Genomic DNA, 17,223 nt, shown 5'->3' with positions numbered 1-17,223 from the left:
AGGATTTTTATTTAAAATGCATAATAAATTTTATATTATCTTTAAATTTAGAGTAAGACATTTATTACTATTACCACCAAAAAGAACGTAATGATAATTATGTGCTAAAAAATCAAGTGGTAAATTTGGTGTTAGTCTCAATCTTATAATGTTTGGTGTTTCCTTACTTCTTTCATATGCACTTATGCAGTATGCTTTTGTTTGTGTGAAGAAGAATCATTATATGAGTTCATAATAACTGTATTGCTTCAAAAGAAAATTATCCCTTCTAAACTAAAGATTTTCATTTGGCTTTTTTACTTTAAACTGAGGAGAAACTGATTCTGAGAAATGCAGCTTTTAGGATTCTAATTGCTTTTGCTTGCCCCAGTAAACTTGAAAATAAAACACGGTGTTTTAACAATATAAGACAACATCTTTGTTTTAGACGTTGAAAATTTTTCATTTCTAATTTTATTGTCTTTTGTGAGATTTAACTATACCATATATCCTTATCCTTTTTAATGCTAAAATTGTTTTCGTGACAACATAACCATTTTAGTTGTTTTTATTTTATTTGTTTTAAAAATAAGCTAGAAATGATAACTAAGCATGTCTTCTTGAGTAGGCGTTCCTACACTCTATTCGATTCATGGTTTCTATTTAAACTATATTGTTGGGATAAATAAATAAATAAATATGCATTGCAGCTATTCTATTTGTCTTTAGTCCATATGCTAGCTGAATTTTTCTTTCAAGCATTTTATATTTAAGGCTTCAATTCAATTGACATGTTGTTTTACTAATAGTTAAAATACATATAAAATGCTTAGGATAAAATGTTCAATTCAATAACTCTATACAAGGAACACTTAGGATCACAGATAAAATGTTTAAAGAATTTTTTAAATTTGATACACAAAATTATCTAACAGCACTATTTTTTATCCCTCATTTTATAGAAGTGTCTTAGATAAATATTTGTTTTTGCTTATCTTGCTTCATCATGGAAGTGTTTATTTATTGTACTTGACAAACTTTTATGCTCTTTGGAAGTGTTTTGAGTTTTATTGATTATGCTAAGTAGTACTACTAGTATTCTAAAGTTGAATCATTCCAAATTAAACTGAATTTAGTCTTGGAGACATAAACTACCAAATGATAACTTGAAAGTTTAGATGTTTAGATATACTAATATATACATTGTGCTTATGGTTGTTAGATAATATGCATTTTCAGGTGGTCGCACCAAAGACAAAGTTACTGCCAGGAATCATTAACCAAGAAGCATTCACTTTCGTCTTCATTTAATAGCAAATCAGGTTCATTTTTTTCAGGACAGAAATATTGGTAGCCTTAATCGGCAAGGGAGCAATAAGGACCGCTAGATATCTAACATCTTCAAGGAATATCACAGGTTAGTACATTGAAATCTGCTTATTTTCTGTGGTACTCTTAACTATTTGTTACAGACGTACAGCTTTGGGTCTGAGAATTTTTTCTCCAAATAACACTTTGATCTGTTTGTAGATGATGCATTCAGGATATAATACATTGATACAATCTATTAAAACCGAGTTTAGATTGTAGTTTTGCCTTTTTTGTGAGTAGTGCAGTGTATTCAAATGCATTGTTAATTGAGTAGACCATTTTTTATAACTGGTATTTTGACCCGTTTCTCTACTACAGTCAGCATGAATGTCTGTCTTTTATATACGTTGCAATGGAAACTATATTTTCCTTTAGGAAGTAATTGAAGCCCAATAATTCTGATCTGAAAACACTTGGTTTATGTGATGCAATCTTCAGCAAAAATAGTTCTATTGACTTGAATATAATGTTATGATCCTTTCAGCTCCAACTTTATTTGTGGTGTAGAAGTATTTTATATATTTCTCTAACTAAAAAATAGTGAAATAGCAATCTTTAATGCCATCTTCAATTTCAAGTAACTCCCTACACTGTGTTCCCTTCTTTTCTTTGTTTCTAATATCACCATTGAAAGTTGTTCATTTTTTAACATTGTTTTATTCCAGATTTAGAATATCTTAATAAGATTCCATATTTTTCATTATTGCATGTTTGATTGGTGAGAATTGAGAATTGAGTTAGGTCTTTTTGTGCAGTGGAACAAAATCTCAATTATCTTGGAGAGTAGAAAAATCCTTCATCATTAGTTTTGTGTTCCGCAACTAAGAACTGCATATCAACATATAAGAATATCACTCATGCCATTCATTATGCTTCTCCTTAGTAAAGTTGCTTTCTTTTTGTTAATGTTAATTTAACTATCGGTTTTCAAGTGCTCTTTGGTATTCTCAATTATCTTATTTTTGTGCATGTATGTATCATCATATAGTATATATATCTAGCAGTAATTTTTTATATAGGGTGTATAAATTTTCAAATTGAACCCACTAGAACTTGATTTCATAAAAGCACTTCATCATATATATTCTCTAACTAATTGAAATGGCACAAGGTAACAATAGTTTCTTTTATATAATTTTTTTTGGTATTATTTAAAATTTCAGCACATTGCAAATCTTGCAACAAAATTTTGGTATTACCTGTAGCTGCATTTAACTGATTATATTTTGTCGTAGATTGCTCACAATATTGACCAACAGAACAAGGCATATAGTAAGATGTGTCAATAAGCATTTCAGTTAAGCTATTTCAGTTAAGTTAAGGTAACACTTTCAAAAAACTTTTGCAGATATGAATTACGTTGAACCTTAAAAATAATTTAATATAACGATATTCAATTTGCATGCTACGTACTCTTCAAAAGTAATTCATGTGAACCAATGAGATCTACTTGGTTCCTCCCCCTCCCCCCTCCCCTCTTTTCCCTTTTTTTTTTTCATTTTTCAGTACTTTAGGGTAGAATTGGTGCATGATATAACAATAGAAAATATCAAATCTACCATTGATTTTACCTTAAAAATAGAGAATTGGTTTATATAAAGGGAAGATTGAAATATATTCTTATTTTTGTTTTTTATTTTCACTATTTATCTAACAAAATTGAGAACAAAACCAAACAAATGCTTGAATTTTTCAATTTTGAGTAATAAGTTCAATTCAGTTTGCGCTAATAAATCATTTGGTTCAAATTAGTTTTCAAATAGCCTTTCGTGACTAATATTTGTGTTTTTCTTTTAGCTCATCTTCATGAGTGGAAAGCGGTATGGAATGCAAAGATAATATCTTGATCCCATCGTTATTAGAAATACCAAAATAAAATTGAGGACTAACAAGTAGAGTATGGATTGTTACTATTCCGTGATGAAATTTTCTGCTAACAATTACGTCTTGGTGATTCTATTTATTGAAAAGCTTTCAAGCTTAATGGGTCATCAAATTTTTTTTGTTTAGTGTTTGTACACTTATTATTTTAAGAGTATTACTAAGTTACTTAAAGATCAGATTAGGAATTTGATCCCTCAAAAATACACTTGACATGAGTTTAAAAAGATTTGTGGTATTTTCACTCTTAATTGACAATTTTAAAGTCTTCTTTAGATTAATATTTTGGATTTTCTTCTTCTTATATTGAGTATGAGACTCTACCTACATTAATATTTTAGATTGCTAAGTTTGTCGATTTATTTATTTATTTAAATTTTATGATTTTAAATTCTTTGATGTAACTAATATTGTATATATTCTGCTTTTAAGTTTGTTCTTCTTGACATTATAAATTCACGGTGACCCATAGACCCTCATTCCAAGTCTCAATGTATATTGTTATTATTGCTTGCTAATTGTTTAGCTCCAATAACATTGGTATTATTGTGAGTATATTAGAATTGGACATAAAAAATTAAGTCTTTCTATTATCCTTAACTTGGTGTTGGTGTGTGACTGTGTGATGGATTTGGTGGAGAGTTAAATTAAATTATAATACATTTCAAATTTTACTATCTTTTGTGAGTTTATTGTTTATAGTTAATGTTTGTTATATGTATAATTAGAATATAAACTATTTTTATGAAAGTTTTAATTTGTTTGGATTTATAACAGTAACAGAATAATAATATTTATTTAAACACATATACATAATAATTTTTATATTTAAGTGGAATTCATTAATATAAACTCAAAAAATAATAAGATTATTTTAGCCTTTATAAATAAATAATGCAATAATATTATATTTTATACAATAAATTTTTATTTTAAAAATCTTTTTAAATTAAAAATAATAATTATTAATATTAATAAATAAATAACAATAAATTTTTACATTGAAATAATATTTGGCCCGGACATAATCCGAGTTTTACACTAATTTATTTAAAAATTATAGGTTCGAGTCTCACCTCTAATTTAAAAAAAAAAATATCGTGGTAACCTAAAATAATAACATTGGCTCGTCATGTTGAATTGTTGTTTGAAAAATAATGTTAGCTTTCAAAAGTCAACCTTTTCCGCAACACGACCACAACCAACCTTTATGTATAATGATGGTCGGTGCTGAAAGAATTGAGAGAATATATGTTTATAAATAGAAGGTTTAGATATCTATTATAAAAGCCTCTTAGTTATTATTAATCTAGTAGGGCTATCATAGTTCTTTATAATCTACAGTTTTTGCTCACCATTAGAGGCCGAGTAATATGTAATATAGGAGGGTTATTGGTAATGAAACTAGCATGCCAAAGATAACCCTGCCAAAAAAAAAATGGCACCAAAAGATTCATAAGCTATCTATGGATTCCCAATGCGTAAAATTATAAACTTGATCATCTTATTTATTCTGTAAACTTTTAATACATGCAATTTGGCTTACTAACATTTTCAATAGCTGTAAAATGAGTTACCAATTTTTTTTCAAAGTTACTCTTCTCTTAAAGATTGAATTTGTTGAGAAAAGATTTTGAGGATAATTTTGAATAAAAAATATAAAATGTTTGTTACACCACCATGAAAATTAAATACTTACTACTATTTTCTGTTAAAATAATGCTATATATTTAAGTATGAGTTAAACCCTAAAGTGGTTCGCGAGATTCACGGTTTGCATCAATTTAGTCCCTGACTTACCAATTGCACCATTTATATCCTTGACTTTGTAAAAATTGCACCAAAGTCGTCTCTAGCCACATCTCCGAAAAAATTAATGAACGCCGGCAGTGACCTGGCACTGAGAAGCCACGCCCGCCCAACCTTCTTTCTTTCTTCTCTTCTTCTTTGAAACCCAGCCCAGCCCGCAGACCTCCACACCAACCTTCCATCAGTCCATCCGTCCTTACCGCCGGCGACCACCGTCGCTAACCCTCCCTCCTCCCTTCTTCCTTTTCTTTCTTCTCTATTTCTCCACTTCTTTCCTCCTGTACGCAATACCCCTGTTCGTGGCGCCACCTCTGTCCACACCTTCCAGCTCCGGTGAAAACCACCAGCGACGGCGAAACTCTGTGCCGCTACGACACTACCTCTGCTCCTTACGCTATCTTCTTTTTTCACTCCTCAACGCAGGTTCTATTCCATCCTCTGTGTCTGTTTCTTTTTTTTTAATTATTTTTTTATTTCAATGCCTTTTGATTCTGCTTTTTACTGATCTTGTTAGACTTAGGATAGTTAATTATTTGTGTTTCTGGATTGAATGTGTATTGGCTGGTTGAAATTTTTGGGTTGATTGATGCTTACATTAAACTGAAATTGCTATTTATGAATCCTACATACAACAAGTTCGATAAATTGCCTGAAAGTTAAATCTTATGCCTGATCATCATAGGCTTCAAATTTTGTTTTCATTAGGCATTGTAACTCATATTGTGCAGTTTTCTATAAGTTTTTATGATGATTGAGATTGAATTTTGGTTATGCACTTGGTGAATGTTTTTGCTTAACACCAAATTGAACTGAAATTTTAGATTTCATTCCTTGTTTGGTGTTATATGTTAAGTGCATACAGAGTTAGCAAGTGAATTGATGATATTGCGTATCTATGTAGTTGTTAAACATAAATGATCATATACACAATCACACGAAGGTGACGATGCCATATTAGAAATTGGGATTAAAACTAGGTATAGGGACCACATTGGGTCAAACAGTTTCAATTGCCACCTCAGCTTGCCGTTATCTACGCCAGCGTGGCTTCTCAGTGCCAGGTCATTGCCGGCGTTCATTAGTTTGCTCGAAGATGTGGCTAGGGATGATTTTGGTGCAATTTTTATAAAGTCGGGGACATAAATGGTGCAATTGGTAAGTTAGGGACTAAATTGGTACAAACCGTGAATCTCAGAGACCACTTTGGGGTTTAACTCATCTAAGTATTTTTATTAATCAAGTTTAACTAAGTTGGTCTAACATTAATAAAAATTAATTATAAATAACATTATTTCAAGTTTTATTATTTAACTTAGTTGAACTTAGTTTATAAAAAGACTTGAATGTATAACATTATTCATATTATAGTGTCTACAGCCATGGCTGTCATTTTGGTGCCGCAGGCAATGATACGCGGCTGAAGGGCCATAAACAACCCTACAAATTTGGCAATGAGTAGGTATTCATCAATATCATTAGAGTTCTAATTTTTATATATCCAACATCCATGTGCCTTTTGGGACACTATAATTATAAGTACAAGGCAATGCATGTGTTTGTTTTCATCTTTTTCTTCTTGTCTAAATTGTTTAACTATCATTTTTTCTCAATGTTTTTTGTTTAAATAAGTTTTTGTTTTTTATAAAATATCTGATTTTTTTCTATAATTTTTTAAAATTTTGATCCAATAAAATTTTAATAAATCACTATTTGAATTCATGTATTTAATTTATTCAATTAAGCTCGTTTGACGTATTAATATTTAATATAGAACAAATTAATTGTAAAAATTAAAATAAAAATATTTTTATTTTTATTAAGTAAAAAAAAGCTTATAAAATCTTTAAAAAAATCGAATATTATTTTACAAAATCAAATATTTATTTAAACCATTGTTTTTTCAAATTAATTATTCATCATATGCCAATGCTTTTTCTTTTTGTATCTCTGCCACATTGAATCATTGACTAGGACATCGCCTCTTAGACAACATAAAAATAAAATATGCTACTATACCCTGTAGAAAACCGGGATCTATGAATTAATATTTTACTATAACAGAGTTTTGGGAAGGTGGCATGCATTTAAAAATTAGTTTAATTATTTTGTTATTTTTTATAATTTTACTAAATTTATAAATAATTTTTTATGTTTTTTTAGTTTAATTCTTATATTATTTTCAATTTTATAATTAAATTTTTTAGGTAAAAAATATTAAAATTAATAGAATATTATATTTCCAAAATTATATAGTCAAAGTCTAATCAAATTTTTAATTGTAGATATTTTTAATTTATTAAAAAATATTTCGTTAATTCTAATCTTTTTTACGCTAATACAAATTTAATCATAAAATCTGAAGAGGGTAATTGCGAACTAATCTGAAGAGGGTAATTGATAAATACCTAAGCTGAACATAGCCATGCCAAGCCCTGCATCCGATATGATTTTGGTAGAAGATTTTATCAAAATAGGCATTTCCACGTTCCATCTGCAAATTCACACATAAAATGTCTAAACAAAATTTGAAATAACATTATTGTTGAAACAACATATAACAACTTTGGTATCTATTACTTGTTCAATTTTTGGTAAACATTTTGAAACTAAGGAGACTTACTTAAAGGAGATTAGAGACCAGAGAAGCCCTAATACACTTGAATAAGTATTAGGGTTTCGGGAAAGTTTCCTCCCTACTACGATAAGTATAAGCTTCATCATAACAAACGCATGCGGCATTTTCTGGTTCCCAGCAACTGCGTCTTTTTGCGACGAACCTTCATTTTCTGTTGCTACTTTGCTGCAGTCTCTGAAGCTTATTTCTTTATCTGTCCCTGTAGCCAATAAAATAAAATAAATAGAAAAAAATATCAATATATCGAAACCAACCTGAGTCTAATACAAACATACTATTTAGTTGCTATCATAAAATTACTTCTTTCAAAAATTTAAAATGATAAAAAAATATATAAATAATTATATATTTAATATATTTTTATGTTAATTTTTTTAAATAAAAAAATTAAAATTTAATTTTTTAGATTACAAAAATTTTAATACAATATCATAAAAAATTTTTCAAAAATCTAAATTGACAAGAAAATTAAAGACAGATGAATAAATAATTTTTTGCCGTTATTTTTCACATGTGTTCGTTGGCGTAAACGTGACACTTAATTATTTACATCGTTATTAAATTACAGCATCAAAACAGAAATAAAAAAATAAAATTTTAAATTTTGGATACCAAATCAATCGGTCCTGCAGATGATCTTTTGTGGAATTCAGTAGCAGTTTTTAGGAACGGACCATGACTTTCTCATTTAATGTTTGCAGATGATATTTTGCTTTTCTGTAAGGTATCGAAAGCTCAAATAATAGAGGTTATATATTGCCTGGACTTGTTTTCTAGAGCGTCAGATTTGAAGGTAAATCTTCATAAATCAAAGGCCCAGTGTTCCAAGAGGGTGTCAGAGAGGAGAAAAGAGGTTCTCTCAAGGGTCTCTAACATCTGGTTCTGCAATGATTTGGGTAAATACCTGGGAATTAACATCGGTCATGCCAGAGCTTCAAGGAAGACGGCTCAGGAGGTTATTAAAAAAATTTCGAGGAAGCTTTTTAGTTGGAAAGGATGCCTACTGAATAAGGCAGGGAAGCTTTGTGGTGTGACTATCATTATACCTCATTATAACTCAACAGTACTTTCTGCTGATCATGTTAACCCTGATAAGCCAATCACACCCCTCCCAATACTGTGTACACTTGGCATAAAATGTCAACGACTCCGACTCATACATCTGGTAGTCTACACTTCTTCGGATGTCATACTCTTTCATCGCCTTAATAACAGCTTCTCTTGAACTGAATTCCATCTCCATAGCAAATTCACCATCTGCAACAAGAGGAACTTCTGCCACAATGGCAACCATACGAAAATTTAATAACCGAAATTAAAAGTAAATCAACACTCAATACATCAATGATAATATAAATAAACTTTACATCAGGTTATTATCTCATTCTTAACAAAAAAAGAAAACATAAAAAAATATTGATTAATGAACACTAATTAATATTTAACTACATTAATAACTAACAAAAATATTATTATCCTAAACTTAACTACATAAACAAATGCTAATCAAATATATTTTCACATGTCACTTAACTATTTGGTCCATAAATCAATATAAATTATTATAAAATTCTAATTCGTTTTATAAATATAGGCAATTATGTACCAGTGCTCATATATTTCGAAAATTTCGAAGCATGCATGGCTTTGAAATCCAACACTCGCATGAAAGATGACTCCTCAAACAGCTATCATCCATTTTGAGACTATGCCTGCATACCAAGGCGATGAGTTGATAAGTGATATTCGGGTATTGCATCGAGTATTTTGGAGTTATTACCCCTGCATTAGAGCATTCAGATATTAGAGCATTCAGACATTCGAACAGTTAGTTCATACATAAAAAAGTTAACTAATACATAGAAATGTTAACTACACAACATCTACTTTCTCATTGTCTACTTTACATCTTTCACTAGATTCTTGCATTTCTTGGCGGCCTTTCTGAACATGGACAGAGTGAATTGATTAGCACTACGACGAGGCGGATCAACCCTAAGATTGTACCCTTTGCCTATCTCATCTGGAGTGTGTACCTCACCTGTTTACAACTTAATTAGACAGACCATCCTAACATAAATATAATTACATCAACTAAGGAAACAAGTATATAATATAATCAAACCAACAGATATACCACACATGAATATACTATAATGAATTGACCAAACAAGTAAAGCAACAATAGGACCTGCATCATCACCATCATCAGGTGCATCATTACAGGATTCTTCATCCTCGACCATGTCCTCATCTTCATTCTCTTCGTCGTCCTCGTCGTCTGGTTCATCTACTAGATACTCATCAGTCTCTTGCTCAAGTGTCATGACATTTTCTTCAATTAAAGTCATTGAAATACAGTTAGGGTTTTGACTATTAAGAACTCCTCGACCACCGTCACTCCTACTAAAGTCACCAGATACCAAGCCTCCAGAGGCACATGAGGAAGTGCGGTATGGATGCCTCGCGTCCAAGAAATACCTACCCGCCATGATGTCAGGCTGATGGTCATATTGTGATTGGTCTGCATCTTTAGCCATGAACCCAAGTAACTGACTAAAAGAACCTCCATCTCCTGAGTCAAACTGTGGCACACTCCAATACTGCTGATGTATTGGGTATGATAAGGTAAATTGTGTTTGAGGTACATATTGGCATATTGGCTTGACCACTAATTTGAACTTCTCTAGAATGTTTGTATTCTACAACCAATTTCAGTTACTATTGGTATTCCAATTTAATGTTTTCTCTAATAACCATCTATAACCCTCCCTTACATTATACTTTTTTTTTTGCTGCAGGGCACCACTCCCACTGTGGCTCCAACTCAGTCGAACTAGGATATATCAGACCACAAATAAATTGTTTAATCTCATGTGAAATAGGCGTGGTAAGACTATCAACATTCCAAGACACCCCTTTCCACAAGTCAGCCACCCTGAAATCTGATTCAGAAATATGTACATAAGGAACAAGGTTGCAAAGCTTACCAAAGGAGTCCACTCATCATACCAAACTGATTTGTGGACATCTCCAATATTCCAATTAAGCTCTTCTTTGAGATGCTTATAGGCACTAACAATGTTCTTTCAGGTAGCCAATGAAGAATTTTTACCGTTTTCGTTCATACCAGATTAATTCCTGAGATATTTATGCTTCAGAACCTGCACCCACAACTTTTCATTATTATTTAGACAATCCTATACTAACTTTCTCAGAAGCGCCACGTTAACACAGGAAGTATACCTAATATCCAATCTTCCTGTCCTTTTAGAAGTTATGACGACCTTCCACCTGACCAGAGACAGTCCTTTACCAGTCGTTTGGTCTTTTCACAAAAATTGTCTCATCAAAAAATCAAGTTTATTACATGTATATTTCGGAAGAAATTTGCATTTCATAAATATCCTTTCTATTTGACGTAAAGTTACTATAATTTTTTCTTGCAGTGAAAATTGTTTCTAACATGCGTGTGCAAACAAACTTATTTGGTATTTGTTCGGGAATATATATGTTACTTAAACAGTAGTTATTAAAATAAAATTATTTTTTTATAAAGATAATTATTAAACGGTTTAATATATTTAAATAAATTATTATTTAATAATTTTCTAATATCGTCTTAAATTAAAGACAAATAATATATATATAGTAGCCACCTATATATTTAAACATCTATATAAAATATGAATTTTATATTATAGACATATGCAACCAACACAATAGAACGCTGGTAATAAATACGGTGTAATTAGATATTTTTTAAAAATTATTTTTTATTTAGTCTTTAAAAAAAATAAAAAATAAATAATTTTTTAAATTTTTTAAACAATATCATAAAAATGGATATAAAAAATTAAAATAATATATTATTAAATTTAAAGACTAATTAAAGACTAAAATTTAAAGAATAAATAATATTTTTTTAATAAATAAAACTTGAAATACACAAAAAGATAAAGATATAACGAATGATATAATTGTGTATATTCTTCATGCAGCATAACTAATTTTGTTTTTAAAAGAAACGTGAATAAGCTGTAATTATAATAGAATGAAAAAAAGTGTGATAAAAAAGTTTATTCTATTTATTGAATTGAATTTGTTTGTGTATGATTTCTATGATGCTTTTTTGGTGGTGTCATGGATAAGAGAGAAGGAATGATTTAATAACATGAACAAGTAATCTAAAGTAATATAATAACTTATAACTATGATAAATTTGACAAAAGTTTATTTTTCATTATCACAGACACATATATATAGGCATTATATTATAACCATGTTATATCAATATTATTTAATCTCCTGTGTGAGAGAGAGAGTGATAGACCAATATGATTTATAATAAGACCAAAAAAATAAAACTTATGTCGTTAAATCTTAATAAAAATTGAAACTAACCATCATATAAATTTTTAAAGGGGTCATGCATGTATCTAGCTATGTAACTTCTTACATAATGACTGTCAATCATGATCATTCGTGTGTATATAAAATTATTTAGACCATAAATCTCTTCTTCCTGTTAATTATAAACTACTATATTCCCACCATCCCATGTAACAGATGGCATTGATAATTCCCAAAAACAGATTACAAATTAAATATCTAAATATAGGACAAAGTCACAAAAACAAAATGTCAAAATGTACGCCCCAACACCTGAAAAAGGCATGCGCTTTGCATAAATACGACGTATTTTTTTGTATACTATGCCACTGCTCTACCATCTAAATTTATATGACATGTCTACTTCTTCTTCCGTCTATTGTAATTAAGAACACACGACGAAATTTGTTCACGGGCCTATTGTACTTGTAATAATTTATCTAACAATTTCAAAGTGCATTTAGTGTGTTTTCATTTTTTTATTTTTAATATTTTTATTTTTTGAATTATTAAAAATAATAAAATTTCATTTTTTATTTTTATCTCCTAATTTTTTTAACAAAATTTTAAAAACAGAAAATATTAAAAATAAAAATACAAATCAAACGCAACTTTAATTTCTTGTTAGAATTCTTTTATGGAACTCCTATTAGTTGTCCAAATTTTATTTTAATTTCTTAAATTAGATATAGAGTTCTTTTGTTTTATAGATACAGTATTTTTATATAACTTAGTACTTTATTATTATACTCGTATATGTGTCCGTATGCTTGTAATTAAGTAGTAATCTAAAAATGTGGTACAAGTATTTTTCGATAGAACAATATATGATGCATTTATTTTATATAAAAAATCTTTTAAACTAGCTTTATTCATACATTATAATTCCATTAAATTCAAAGCTATACATTGAATAAAACAGTTAATTTAACGTTAAAAGTCGGTAACCAATAAACAACTCATTGCCTCTTGTAATTATGGTCACATATTATAAGAGAAACAATAAATTAAGTTTTTAAAATTATTTTATTTATCTTAAATTATAATTTTTTAATTTTAAAGATTAAATTATAATTTCTAAAATAAAGCTGGCTATATTGCTTATCAACACTGACCTTAAGAAAAAACAAAAACTTATAAAGTAATAAGAATGATAATGGTTAATTTTTAAAAAATTTAATTTTTAATCAAATTATTTTTTTTCACGTTATATATAAGGGATCAGTATTTTATTAAAATTTAGTTAATCAATAAAAAAATATATATATAATCTTACATTATTAAATATAATTTTATATTATTAAAAATATTAATTAATAATAATAATTAATAATTATAAATTATAAAATGTGTTGGTCTCTTAAACTATTATGAGTAATTACCCAAATCCGTCCTGAGGATTTTAGAATCGGACATTTTAGTCCCCAAGAAAAATTAATACACAGATTAATCTCCAAAGTTTTACTCCGGTAGACAAATTAGTCTCCAGTTCATTTTCTGGCAGTGTAATTACCCAGATCAGTCCCCAAAAATTTTAAAAATGGACATTTTAGTCCCAAAAAAAAACTAATGTACAAATCAATCTCTAACGTTCTCTTTGTTAGACATAATAGTCCCCCGTCCAAAAATAAAATAAAATAATTATTGTTATTATTAATTACACAATAATATTATACTACATTTTTTGTATTTTTTCGACAAAAATAATAATAAATTTATTCATTAAATTCTTATATATATATATATATAGTCTCTCAATAATAATAATAATAATAATAAAATTATTAGAGATTATTTTATAAGAAATTTAAGATTAAAATTATTTGATATTTTTGTATTTAATATAATTAAAAAATGTCTTATGTAGAAAAAATATATGTTTGTATTAAAAAATATGTACTAAAAAAATATTTTAATTTAGATTTATATTAAATACATATTTTTTAATACAAACATATTTTTTTAAAATAACACATCTTTTGATTATATTAAATACAAAAAATATCAAATAATTTTAACCTTGAATTCTTGTAAAATAATTTCTAATAGTTTTATTGATTATTATTATTATTATTATTATTATTATTATTGAGTGAATATATATATATATATATATATATATATATATAAAAGAATCTAATGAATAAATTTATCATTATTTTTATCCAAAAAATACAAAAAATTATGGTATAATATTATTATGTAATTAATAATAATAAATAAATAAAATTATTAAAAATTATTTTACAAGAAATTTAAAATTAAAATTATTTGATATTTTTGTATTTAATATAACTAAAAGATATATTATTTTAAAAAAAATATTTATATTAAAAAAAGTATGTATTTAATATAAATCAAAATTAAAATATTTTCTTTTAATACATAATTTTAATACAAACATATATATTTTTTTTGTATAGGACATTTTTTAATTATATTAAATACAAAAATATTAAATAATTTTAATTTTAAATTTCTTATAAAATAATTTTTAATAATTTTATTATTATTATTATTATTATTATTATTATTTTATTATTATTATTATTATTAAGTGACTATATATATATATATAAAAATTTAATAAATAAATTTATTATTATTTTTGTCCAAAAAATATAAAAATATAATATAATATTATTATATAATTAATAATAATAATTATTTTATTTTATTTTATTTTTAAACGGTAAACTATTATTGTACAATACTAATAATAACTAAATAAAATACAAAATTTACTGACTTTCTAAAAATATTAAAACTTACACATCATTCTCAAAGCTTTATTTGTTTGACCAAAAAGAATAGAAGGAAACAAAGCCTGGGCTCACGACGTACCTGACATACCAATGTCTTTGCATTCTTGTCTCTCTTCCCACTGCCATTTTCCAGGAGACCTCCCCCACACCGGCGTGCTCCTCTCCGCCTCGTTGAAATTCGACGCCCGCGGCGTCGGCTGCAGTGAATGCGCATTGGACAAGGCGTACCCGCCGCCGTCGATGCCGGCGGGTAACTCGTGCAGACGGATGGGAGTGTTTATGGAGAAGATGTCGGCGCTGGAGAGATTGGAGGGCCTTGGAGTAACGCCGATGGCGGAGTTTGAGAATGCGGATTCCGGTGCTGAGGAAATAGAGCGCCGAATTCGGACGCAAATGCGGCCGTGGTTGTCGGTTTTGGACTCCGTCCGTCCGGAGCGGCACGTCGTGGCCGTCGAGGGAGATGACGTCACCATCAAGTTCGATTTTGGTGATGGAAGCTGCGGTGGGTCCCGGGAATTGCGTCTTGATCAAAAGCGTTGCGGCTCTGTATTCCAACAGGAAGAGTAGAAGAGTGTACCTGATGAACAACCAGCTATTTGGGATCATGATTTTCTTGTTTCTGTTATGGTAACTTTCATAGTTGTTCGGTTGGTCATAAAATCTAATCCGGTAATAATTAAGTAAAGATTTAAATTCTTGACACTGCAAGTAATGTTTCGCTTCAAGTCGTAGTTTGCTCCATAGCCACCAACTATGTTTGTATTATGAGTCATGTTACACGGCCATAAACTTTGTAATCAACCTAAAATTTAAAAACGGAAAACAATCAACCAAAAATGTTTTATATTATTTGGTAAGAGAAGAAATTGAAAATAAGAATGTTAATTATGTAGGAATTTCTATAGTACTTATAATTTTCTATAAGGGTTGAAAAATATATTTATTATAGAATAATCCATTCCTTTACCAAGTTAAAATATGTAGAAATTCAATTTGTAAACACAACAAAATACATCTAATTGTACTCCGGTTAAACAAAAATATCTTTCAATTTTTTTATTAGCTCGCTATCTAAATCTTGTCCAACAACATATAGTCAATACTCATAAAAAATGTGTAAAATATAATAACTATATAACAGCAGAGACATGGTTGATTAAATTATTATTTAATTATTTTTAATTATCAACTTGGTATTAAGAGAGTAATATACCATATGATGCATTGGAGGAGAAGAAGTTGCACCATGAGGGTGTGGGTGAAGTCACCGTACATGGCCTGGAGCAAGGGGATGCCCGTGACGAGTGTGTTGGACAAGGTGGCAAGCGAGATCAGAACAGCGTCACCACCCAATCGAAGGAGGCTCTTCTGAAGAACATGGCCCAGACGGAGAGGACGGGAAGGACGAGGACCTTGGATAGCGTGTCAGCTAGTATAAACTTGGAGTTCATTTGGAACGGGTTGTTGAGGGAGATGAAGTGAAAGGACAGCACAGGAACCGCGAAAACCGCCACAAAACGGTTGATCTCTGAACATTGAAGATCTTGCACCATTTCACAGAACCGTAGGCTACTAGCATTGCGAAATATAGAGGTACCATGGCGCACATCACCTTGTATAAATCATCTCCTCTTATCATCTTCTTTATTCTTGAATATATGCAAGGGAATGTTTTTCGGATTAGTGAGGTTGAGGATATGTATTTTATTAGGTGGAAACTCAGTGCAGTGTGAAGTTGATATCTGAGGGCTATTAGATAATTTGATTGATTTGACTAAATTTTCATTTAACAGATATATCAACTTCACGTAAAGTCGACTTCTCCTGAGTTTTTACCATTTTATTATTGTTTTACTATTATATAATATGTTTCGGTATGAATGAGAGGGAATTTTAAAGGGGTGGGGAGGAGGTTGCAGGTCTTTTATAAGGATTATTTGACAGTTTTGCCCTTTCCAGAACCAGGGATTTACTTGGAAGGTATTATTGGTGCTTACTGCTTAGTAGTGCAATTTGTGGTTGGAGTTGTTCGGGTTAATTAATCATTAAGTTATATTGTGTGGATAGTGGATACTGTGCAGGAAAAGGAGACAGAAATGTGGAGAGATATTGAGGCCGCGTTTTAGAAGGGAGAGGACTAAAGCTGAATTAAATTTTTATATTGGATTTTTTGGTGACTAAGTTTTTATATTGGATTTTTTTAAAATATATTAAATTGAGTTATGTATAAGATAAATATAAAAATTAAAGAATAAATTTGGAGAAGATATAGATAAATATAAAGATTAAAAAGTAGATTTAGAAGTTAGATAAATATAAAGACAGAAGAATAAATTTAAAATTTAAAAAATTACATAAAATTATTTTTAAAAATAAATTTTATTAAAGTTT

At 29.0% G+C, this 17,223-nt stretch overlaps 1 pseudogene; it reads right to left on the bottom strand.

Moving 5' to 3' along the window:
- Positions 1 to 6,397: 6,397 nt before the first annotated feature.
- On the bottom strand, positions 6,398 to 16,471 carry LOC112805884 (auxin efflux carrier component 6-like; annotated as a pseudogene).
- Positions 16,472 to 17,223: the final 752 nt, after the last annotated feature.

This window comes from Arachis hypogaea, chromosome 6, assembly GCF_003086295.3.
Source record: "Arachis hypogaea cultivar Tifrunner chromosome 6, arahy.Tifrunner.gnm2.J5K5, whole genome shotgun sequence".
Classification (NCBI taxonomy): Eukaryota; Viridiplantae; Streptophyta; class Magnoliopsida; order Fabales; family Fabaceae; genus Arachis; species Arachis hypogaea.
Note: the sequence above shows the minus strand (reverse complement) of the source record. Positions and strands in the feature narration are given on the sequence as shown.